Consider the following 11162-nt stretch of genomic DNA (forward strand, 5'->3'; position numbering starts at 1 on the left):
CTCTATGGCACGATCTTGATGTATCGCGAGCTTTGCTATTATAGTTGGATCTTATGATGTTTCTCCCCCTCTACTCTCTTGTAATGGATTGAGTTTTCCCTTTGAAGTTATCTTATCGGATTGAGTCTTTAAGGATTTGACAACACTTGATGTATGTCTTGCCATGCTTATCTGTGGCGACAATGGGATATCACGTGATCCGCTTGATGTATTTTTGGTGATCAACTTGCGGGTTCCGCCCATGAACCTATGCATAGGGGTTAGCCCGAACGTCTGTCAGGAGTTCACAATGTGTTCCACGTTTCACAGATGAAGAAATGCCACACGGAGATGGCCGATATCCCTCTGAGAGATACAGTGCCACTGGAAGCGATTCAGTTGGATAGCGATTTGACCTATGAGGAGAAACCAGTCAAGATTCTTGAGTTTGCCAGCCGAGTCACATGCAGCAAAGTTATAAAGTTCTGCAAAGTTTAGTGGAGCCACCATACAGAGGATGAAGCCACCTGGGAGCGAGAGGAAGACCTACAGAAGGACCACCCTCACCTTTTTGCTAGCCAACCCGAATCTCAAGGGCAAGATTCATCTTAAGGGGGGTAGGTTTGTAACATCCCAGATTTTCAATTTGGAATGTTATACATCAGATCATCATTGCATATCATATTTTTATTGCATTTTGGCTTGATCCTAGAAATTCCACGCAACTCAAGGACCTACGGAGAGAGTTGGATATTTCGTTATTTTCATATTTGAGTTTTCTCAAATTTTGAAAAGAGGATCATTTGGTTTTAATTATTGTATTTTCGAATATTTCTTTTATCAAAATAAAAGAGAGGGAATAAAATGACTTTCCCAAAATAAAGAAACATTGGAGATTTAATATTAAAATCAAATAAAAATTTTATTCGGAGTTTTATTGCTATTTTATTCGAATTAGCAAAAATACGCGTTTTTCAAAATTGCATTAGAGGCCCAAATAAATGTTCAATTTGTCCGCTATATTTTTAGAGAACGGGGAAAATTTATTTCAGGATTTTTGGAGTTCGTTTAGCATTTCTTTTCTTTGTTTTACTGTGCGGAACTAATTATTAAAAAAGCAAAAAAAAACGAACCGACCTTACCGGGCCGTGTCCGCCTGGGACACTGACCCGGCCGGGCCGTTAAAGCCCGAGGCGCCCCTTCGCCGGTTGCTGCCGCCATCACCGATGCCGCACGCCGCCGCCGCCCCTCGCCGCCCTGCCATCGCCTCGCCGCCCGCCGGACCCGCCGGAGGTAGCCGCCGCCGCCGCGGTTTTTGTTTAGAAAACTGTCAGTTTTGTTTAGAACCGCGGTTTATTTGTTTTTATAGAAAGGTTTTATTTTTTTAGGTTTAGTTATTTAGCGAACGCCCGTTCATTTGTTCGTTTTAACGAACGATTTTCACCGTGTAGCCGCAGACAGCGAACGTTTGTTTGTTAGCCTGTTCGTCAGTTTTTCATTTTCTAGGGTTTTTCCGCGATTATTTTCGATTGCGATTGTTGCCCTGATTTTCGTTTTAGTTTATCTTTTTGCTCGTTTATCGGAATGAGGTGATTCAAACGCCTAGAGTTTCGTCTCGAAACCCTCTTTCCATTTAACCAACTTAAACAAGTTTTTGCTACTGTAAAATTTTACTTAAGTCCAGATTAGTAAACGAAGCTTGTTCCTTTCGCCGTTTGAGTTTCGTTGCTTCGTTTGATTTGATTCTTTTTGCAAACCGGAGTTCTTAAGTTGAACTTTCTGGTTAGATCTCTTATTTTAGTTTTACCCATGCTTGTAGTTGAGTGCTTATTGTATGCTTGTTTTTTTGTGATATAGTACCTGGAGTGCGAAGCGTGCTACTACGAGTCTCTAGGTTTCACGGATCATCAGCAAGGCAAGTAACACTTTGATCATACCTCTTTACTACCCAGTTTTGTTGCATTAGATCAATCCTCAAACAACTGCATGATTAGGATCTGATTTTAATAAGTGGGTTTTGGGAAGTAGATGAGGTAGTACCTATTGTCCTGTTTATTATCAAACCCTTGGGAGTTACTTCTACGTTACTTTTATTGCTATGCTATGCTTGTAGACGTGGATTGGGTTTGAGTGTATCCATGACAGATGTGAGTTTGTTAATTAATGGTTAACTTATGGTGGCAACTTTAATTCACATCTGGGTGGCACCTGGGGAACCCAATGTTGCCTGTATTTTTGGAAATCCCGGGGTACCGTGTGATTCTCCTATGGACCACCACCCAGGCTCAAAGGGATCATAAGATTATTCATGCTAGAAACTTCCATGTGCAGCCACAAGCTATTATGGGCTCTAGCATAGTTGAGTAGGTTGCGTGACCTCTTTCAGTGGTAGGCTAGCAGATGTAGGGGACGTAGGTTGGTACTGTCTACCCAAAGTAAAGAGTTAATGCTTCTGAAAGACTATGTCTCGGTCATCCATTTCTCAAACATCATGTAGTGCGAGAAATCCAACAGAGGAGATCGAGTCTTGTGGGGAAAAGTGCGCAAACCTTTGCAGAGTGTACAAACTAATCATGGTTAGCCGTGTCCCTGGTTATGGATGTTTTGAGTATCTAGTTCTTGAATTATCATGTGGATCTCATCACTTTTAATTTAATTTGTTGGGTTAATGTTGATGCTTAATTGGGATTGAGAGGGGGATTACCTTCTCAATGTTTAACAACCACCATGATAGTTAAATAAAATTTATTCCTTTGTTGTAGGGAAAAATTGGCTTTATGCAAAAGTATAACCATAGAGCTTTCCACCAGCCATATATGCATGTAGTGATAGCATTATTCTGTTCATTACTCTCTATGTGTTACATTGCCAGCATATTCCATGTGCTGACCCGTTTTCGGGCTGCAACGTTCATGTTGCAAACTTTTCATACGATGAGTAAGGTGCCTTAGGTCGTGATCTTTCACTCAGTGATGCCGTTGGAGTTGATGGACTCGCTTTATCTTCCAAGCCTTCCGCTGTTATCGTTTATAGATGGCCTTAAGCCATATTTATTGTAATAAGTTCTCTTTTGAGACATTCGATGTAATAAGTGTGTGATTGCTACTCTGTTATAAATCCTTCAAGTACCGTGCGTGTCAGCATTACCGATCCAGGGATGACACTGATGCACAGAGATAAGACTGTTTGAGGTCTGGTCGCTATAGCAGCTAGGCCCCCCTCCAGTGGGTCTTGGTTCCAGTATTTTTCTTTTATTCCAAAACAATTATCCAAAAAGTTTCGTTCAATTCTGAGAACTTTTATTTTTGCACAAAACAATTCCATGGCAGTTCTACTGAAAACAACATCAGTCTAGGTTAGTTTCATTCAACTAATGCAAATTAGAGTCCAAAACAAGGGCAAAAGCATTATTAAACGTATATATGACGGAGATGTATCGACTCCCCCAAGCTTAACCCATGGCTTGTCCTCAAGCAATTCAGTTGACAAGCTAAAAGTGATAAAGAAAAACTTTTACGAACTCTTTTGTTCTTCTGTCCATATATATGCTCAAATAATACCCAGGTTTTCGGCAAAGATCATGACTAACCATGCAAACGATAACTCTTAGAAATTATATTCACTCATATCAATGGCATAATCAACTAGTGAGCAATAATGAAATATTTCAAATGCCAACACTTTGTTGAAACAACCATGATATAATATGACAATAGTGGTATCTCGCTAGCCCTTTCTAAGACCACAAAACATAAATGCAGAGCACCACCAAAGTTCAAGCAACGACTAAATATTGTAATTCATTGTAGAAGAGATCCAGTCACGATGCACACAACATTAACTAGAAACAATGCATGAGAATGACAATAGTGCTCTTAGGACCGGCACTTATTTGAGAAGGTTCCTCCCTGACACAGTGATGTACCACCTTCACGGGGGTCGGCTGCCTCCGCACCGAAAGTGGCCCACGCGACCACCACCAAAGAAGCTCCGGGTCGACGAAGGGAGCCCGGTTCCTCACCAAGTTGCGCGCCTCGGAAGGTAGCACCTCCCAGTGCCAGCCTGGCAGAGCCCAGTCCCGCACATGGCGCCTCTCAAGCAGGTCATCGCCAATGAGTCGACGACGAGGATGCGGCCACGCATCATAGATGTCGAGAACAAATTCTATGCAAATTTAACATTTTTAAATGCTTGATTGTGATTTTTGTAATTCTTTTGCTTGATTTTGCAAATACATGAAAAACTTTTGCAAATACAACATTAAAATATATATTAACTTTAAAATATTTTTAATACACGGTCAACTTTTTTCTATGCAGCTTTTTCCTATTCATCTTTTTTCTATGCAATTTTTTCTATACTATGATACAACATTAAAAGTATAAAAAACTAAAACACATAAAATTTATGCAAATTCCACCATTCATCTACATATACATATATACATACATTGTATAAAAAATCTAGTGAAAAAAATAAAACATATATACATATAGTCAAAAAATAATCATCTAAAACATTAAAACATACATACATATATACATACATTGTATACTAATTAATGATTATCTAAACCATCTAGTGAAAAAAATCATTGGAGGGGGCGGTGAGCTCAAAGCGGGCGAGGTCGATGCCGGAGACGGTGATGGCACGGGCGGTGTCAACGGGGCGGCGACGCGGGCGGCGTCGGAGAGGAGAGGCGTGGGTGGCGTCGGGGAGGAGGCGCGGTTGGCATCGGGGTGGAGGCGCGGGCGGTCGGCGTCGGGGCAGGCGGCTGCGCAACAGCCTGATGGCGTCTCTGTGGGGCAGTGTTGAGAGAATGGAGGGTGGGGAAGGGGGAATTCATAAGTGTTGCTTATAGACAAGGCACCTTTAGTCCTGGTTGGTGGCATCAACCGATACTAAAGGCCCCCCTTTAGTCCCGGTTGATACCACCTGACCAACCGGGACTAAAGGGGGCCTTTAGTCCCGGTTGATGCCACCAACCGGGACTAAAGGGGTTGTGCTGGCAGGCAAGGTGCATCGATGTTTAGTCCCACCTCGCCAAGTGAACGAGGCTCAAACCAGTTTATAAACCCCGCTGCTGCATCCGTTTCGAGCTCCTCTCTAAAGAAGGCATGTGTGGGCCTAACGAACGTGTCACTGCCCTATGGGGCCTACTTGCCCCTCGGGCCTCTATCCTGGCCCAACTAGTAGTTGGGTTTTTACTCGTATGCAGACCGTGGCGGCCCAGTAGGCGGGCATTTATTTATTTATTTTCCAATTTTTTGTTTTTTACTTTATTTATTTTCTTTTGTTTCTACTTATAGCCAAATATTTAGAGTTTCTGAGTGAACCTTTTTGCTTTAGGTCACAAAAATTATAAAATTTCTATTAGTGCCATTAGTTTTCAAATTTGAATAGTTTAAATTTGAATTATTTGAAATTTGTGTGAATCACTAGTTTGTGAATAACTTTACTTTAAAAATAGATTTTCAGCGATTCTTTTTTCTGTTGTTTAATATTAGTGTGTTTTATCATTATATTCAAGTTGGTAATTCTTAGGTTATTTAAAAATATGAAATGCCTTTGTAATAGATGAGTTTTCGTTCGAAACCCTGATACTTCGAAGTAGATTGTCCATTTTATACACGAAGTGCATCCAGTTTTTGCCGTAACCATCTCAACTTTTTAGCACATGCTAGGTGGGTGAAATGATGATACGGTGCCAACTTTCAACCTTTTCAGAGTTCATTTGTAGTGCTTTTCAATTTCAGGGTCATTTAGCTAAAAAATCAGTAAATGCATGAAAAATAGCAAATGAAGTCAGAAAGGGTTGAAAATTGATGATGTGGCTTGGGATGGTGCATACTGAACGCACAAAAAGTATGGATTTGAAATAAGCTTAAAAATGAAATGCCTTTGTAACAAATGAGTTTTTCATCCGAAACCCTAATACTTCGAAATAGATTGTCCATTTTGTACACAAAGTGCATCCAGTTTTTGCCGTAACCCTCTCAACTTTTTAGCACATGCTATGTGGGTGAAATGATGATACCATGCCAACTTTCAACCTTTTCAGAGTTCATTTGTAGTGCTTATCAATTTCAGGGTCATTTAGCTCAAAAAAAATCAGTAAATGCATGAAAAATATCTGGACATAATATTTCTTCGCATTTTAAATGCCCAAACACATACTATTACAAAGATTCCCTCTGGTTTGTCCGAAGTGGGACTTTCCAAATATATAAGTCCGTATACTCACTAGAGAAGAAAGTGATGACGGTGAAGCCGGGCACATCCCAGACTGGGATCTTGGGGTATAAAACTTTTTCTTCGCGTGTGTCCCTTTGCGCCGTAACCATGGACAATCTTCATCATTTAACAGGATGCTTGGGTCAATATTCACTATGAAGGGAGCAATTTCATGAAAATTTTCATAATATTCTAACATGTCTGTCTTGTCCTCCACTCTCATGATGTTTCTTTTCCCTGAAAGAACTATGTGGCGCTTTGGCTCATCATATGATGTATCCGCTTCCTTATCTTTTATTTTTTCTCAGCTTGGTAGACATGTCCTTCACATAGAAAACCTGCGCCACATCATTGGCTAGGATGAATGGTTAGTCTGCGTACCCAAGATTGTTGAGATCCACTATTGTCATTCCGTACTGCGGGTCTTCCTTTACCCCACCTCCTATCAGATTGACCCATTTGCACTGAAACAAAGGGACCTTCAAACCACGTCCATAGTCAAGTTCCCATATCTCCTCTATGTAACCATAATATGTGTCCTTTGGCCTATTGGTGTTTGCTGCATCAAAGCAGACACCACTGTTTTGATTGGTGCTCTTTTTATGTTGGCAATCGTGTAAAATGTATTCCCATTTATCTCATACCCTTTTAAACTCAATATAGTCGAAGATGGTAACTGGGACAGCAAGTACAGCTCATCTGCAACAGTGTCGTCATGCATGAGACGTGTTTGCAACCAACCAGCGGAAGTCCCCATTTGTTCACGTGTAATCCAGTCGTCAGACTGCTTCAGGTGTTTGGAGCGTAGAATATTCTTGTGTTCCTCGATATATGGAGCCACCAAGGTGAAATTTTGTAGAACTATGTAGTGTGCTTGCACCCAAGAATGTCCATCCATACATATTACTTGGTCCCTTCCTAGCATTCCTTTTCCACCTAGTCTGCCCTCATGCCGCGATTCAAGAACACCAATCGACTTAAGGTCAAGAATAAAGTCAACACAAAACTCAATGACCCCTCTGTTTCATGGCCCTTGGAGATGTTTCCTTCTCGCCTAGCACGGTTATGAACATATTTCTTTAAGAATCCCATGAACCTCTCAAAGGGGAACATATTGTGTAGAAATACAGGACCCAGAATGGCAATCTCTTTGACTAGGTGAACTAGGATGTGCGTCATGATATTTAAGAAGCATGGTGGGAACACCAACTCGAAACTGACAAGACATTGCACAAAATCATTCTATAACCTTGATGTGATTTCTGGACCGATTACCTTCTGAGAGATTTCATTGAGGAATGCACATAGCTTCACAATGGCTAATCGAACGTTTTTCGGTAGAAGTCCCCTCAATGCAACCGGAAGCAGTTGCGTCATAATCACGTGGTAGTCATGAGACTTTAGGTTCTGGAACTTTTTCTCTGCCATATTTATTATTACCTTTATATTCGACGAGAAGCCAGATGGGACCTTCATACTGAGCAGGCATTAAAACAAGATTTCCTTCTCTTCTTTGGTAAGAGCATAGCTGGCATGACCCTGATACTGCTTTGGATGCATGCTGTCTTTTCCGTGCATACGTTGCTGGTCCTCCCGTGCCTCCGGTGTATCTTTCGTCTTCCCATACACGCCCAAGAAGCCTAGAAGGTTCATGTAAAGATTCTTCATTACGTGCATCACGTTTATTGCAGAGCGGACCTCTTTGTCTTTCCAATAGGGTAGGTCCCAAATATAGATTTCTTCTTACGCATGGGTGCGCGTCCGTCAGCATCATTCGGAACAGATTGTTCACCAGGACCCTTTCCGAAGATTACTATTAAATCTTTGACCATATCAAGTATATCATCACCAGTATGGTGGCGAGGCTTCTTCCGGTGATCCACCTCACCTTTGAAATGCTTGCCTTTCTTTCTTATGATATGCTTGATTGGAAGAAATCGACGATGTCCTAGGTACACATTCTTCTTACATTTATCCAAATATATACTATCGGTATCATCTAAACCGTGCGTGCATGCATGCTACCCCTTGTTTGTCTGTCCTGAAAGGTTACTAAGAGAAGGTCAATCATTGATGGTTACAAACAACAACACATGTAGCTCAAATTCCTGCTATTTGTGCTCATCCCACTCACGTACACCTTTTCCATTCCACATCTCTAAAATTTCTTCAACTAATGGCTTTGGGTACACATCAATGTCGTTGCCGGGTTGCTTAGGGCCTTGGATGATCGCTGGCATCATAATGAACTTCCGCTTCATGCACAACCAAGGAGGAAGGTTATAGATACATAGAGTCACAGGCTAGGTGCTATGATTACTGCTCTGCTCCCCAAAAGGATTAATGCCATCTGCACTTAAACCAAACCATACGTTCCTTGCGTCATCTGCAAATTCCTTCCACTTTCTCTCGATTTTACTCCACCGCGACACGTCAGCGGGTACTCTCAACTTCCCATCTTTCTTACGCTCTTCTTTGTGCCATCGCATTAACTTGGCATGCTCTTTGTTTTGGAACAAACGTTTCAACCGTGGAATTATAGGAGCATACCACATCACCTTGGCAGGAATCTTCTTCCTGGGGCGCTCGCCCTCAACATCACCAGGGTCATCGCGGCTGATCTTATAGTGTAATGCACCGCATACCGGGCATGCATTCAAATCCTCATACTCACCACGGTAGAGGATCCAGTCATTAGGGCATGCATGTATCTTCTGCACCTCTAATGCTAGAGGGCAGACAACCTTCTTTGCTCCGTACGTACTGTCGGGCAATTCGTTGTCCTTTGGAAGCAACTTCTTTAACATTATCAGCAACTTTTCAAATCCCTTGTCAGATACACCATTATCTGCCTTCCATTGCAGCAATTCCATTGTGGTACCCAACTTTTTCTTGTCATCTTCGCAATTTGGGTACAATAATTTCTTGTGATCCTCTAACATGTGTTGCAACTTCAGCTTCTCCTTTTCACTTGTGCAGTGATAACCCACAAGTATAGGGGATCAATTGTAGCATCTTTCGATAAGTAAGAGTGTTGAACCCAACGAGGAGCTAAAGGTAGAACAAATATTCCCTCAAGTTCTATGGACCACCGATACAACTCTACGCACGCTTGACGTTCGCTTTACCTAGAACAAGTATGAAACTAGAAGTACTCTGTAGGTGTTGTTGGATAGGTTTGCAAGAATATAAAGAGCACGTAAATGAAAACTAGGGGCTGTTTAGGTAAAGAAGAAATAAAGTTAGTATAGCGAGTGTGGAAAAGTGGTGGTAGGAGTTGCGAAATTGTCCCTAAGCAATTGACTACTTTACTAGACCGATAGCAAGTTTTATGTGGGAGAGGCCATTTCTAGCATGTCATCCCTGACTTGGAATTCTATGCACTTATGATTGGAACTATTAGCAAGCATCCTAAACTACTAATGTTCATTAAGGTAAAACCCAACCATAGCATTAAGATATATTGGTCCCCCTTCAATCCCGTATGCATCAATTTCTATGCTAGGTTGAAGCTTCTGTCACTCTTGCCCTCCAATACATAGTCTTATCAACATACCACTAACCCTATGGTGTGATCAAGCAAATTAAATCAATCATAGTAATTCACCAATTACTGATAGGACAACGAAAATCTACTCAGACATCATAGGATGGCAACACATCATTGGATAATAATATGAAGCATAAAGCACCATGTTCAAGTAGAGGGTACAATGGGTTGCGAGAGAGTGGACCTCTGTATATAGATGGGTGAAGGTAATGGATATGTTGGTGAAGATGACGGAGGTGTTGGTGTAGATTGCGGTGATGATGATGGCCCCGACGGTGTTCCGGCGCCACCGGGAGAGAGGGGGAGAGAGCCCCCCTTCTTCTTCTTCTTCCTTGACCTTCTCCCTAGATGGGAGAAGGGTTTCCCCTCTGGTCCTTGGCTTCCATGGGATGAGAGGGGCGAGAGCCCCTCCGAGATTGGATCTGTCTCTCTATTTCCGCGTTCCAGATTCTGGCCTTTCACCGTTTCTTATATTCCCAGAGATCCGTAACTCCGATTGGGCTGAAATTTGGACACAATTTTTATCCGGATATTGGCTTTCTTGCGGCGAAAGAAGGGCACCAACTGCCTTACGGAGTGTCCACAAGGGCCCAGGGCGCGCCCCTCACCCTCGTGGGCCCCTCGTGCATCGTCTCGCGTTGATTCTTCTTCCCAAAAATCACATATATTCCAAAAAAATCCACATCAGTTTTTATATTGTTTGGAATCCGTTTGATATGGAATTTTTGTGAAACAAAAAACATGCAACAAACAAGAACTGGCACTGGGCACTGGATCGATATGTTTGTCGGTGTACAAAAGTAGGGGCACTCCTTTTTTTACCCCTTTACTTGTGCACGGGCAGTCGGAGCCGTGCCCGCGGCCACACCAAGCGAGGCAGAGGAGGGGAGCCAAGGGCACAAGGCGACCAGAGGAAACGCCAAGACCAGAGAACACAGAAGAACAAGAGGGCGAGGTGGACTCCCTCAGCAAGACCCTTGCCGAGGCAGCCTCCGCAGCCCCAGCAAGAGCCTTGCCAGGGCAACTTTCCCGACGCCAGCAGAGCAAGCCACCCTTGAGCCCACGGGTTCCAACACCACCAACTATCCACATTAGAACCAAGGCTCGGGAGGCGTCTCTGTGGTGGCATGCAGATCTTCGTCAAGATCATAAACATATGAGATCAGATGAGGACCAGAAGATGGCGATCCTCGGCGTGGTCCTCGCCGAGGAAATCCATGAGACCCCCGACAAGATGCTTGCCGGGGAAGACCATGGAGCTGCGGCAAGACCCTTGCCGGAGACACCTATAGGATGGCAACAGGGCCTGCATCTGCCATGACTCCACCGCCATCCCCATGCAGCTGCCAGCTCGACCAGCTGGGCAGGCACCTACGTGGTTACGAGCGGCCTCCACAAC

This window comes from Triticum aestivum, chromosome 1B (assembly GCF_018294505.1).
Source record: "Triticum aestivum cultivar Chinese Spring chromosome 1B, IWGSC CS RefSeq v2.1, whole genome shotgun sequence".
Lineage (NCBI taxonomy): Eukaryota > Viridiplantae > Streptophyta > Magnoliopsida > Poales > Poaceae > Triticum > Triticum aestivum.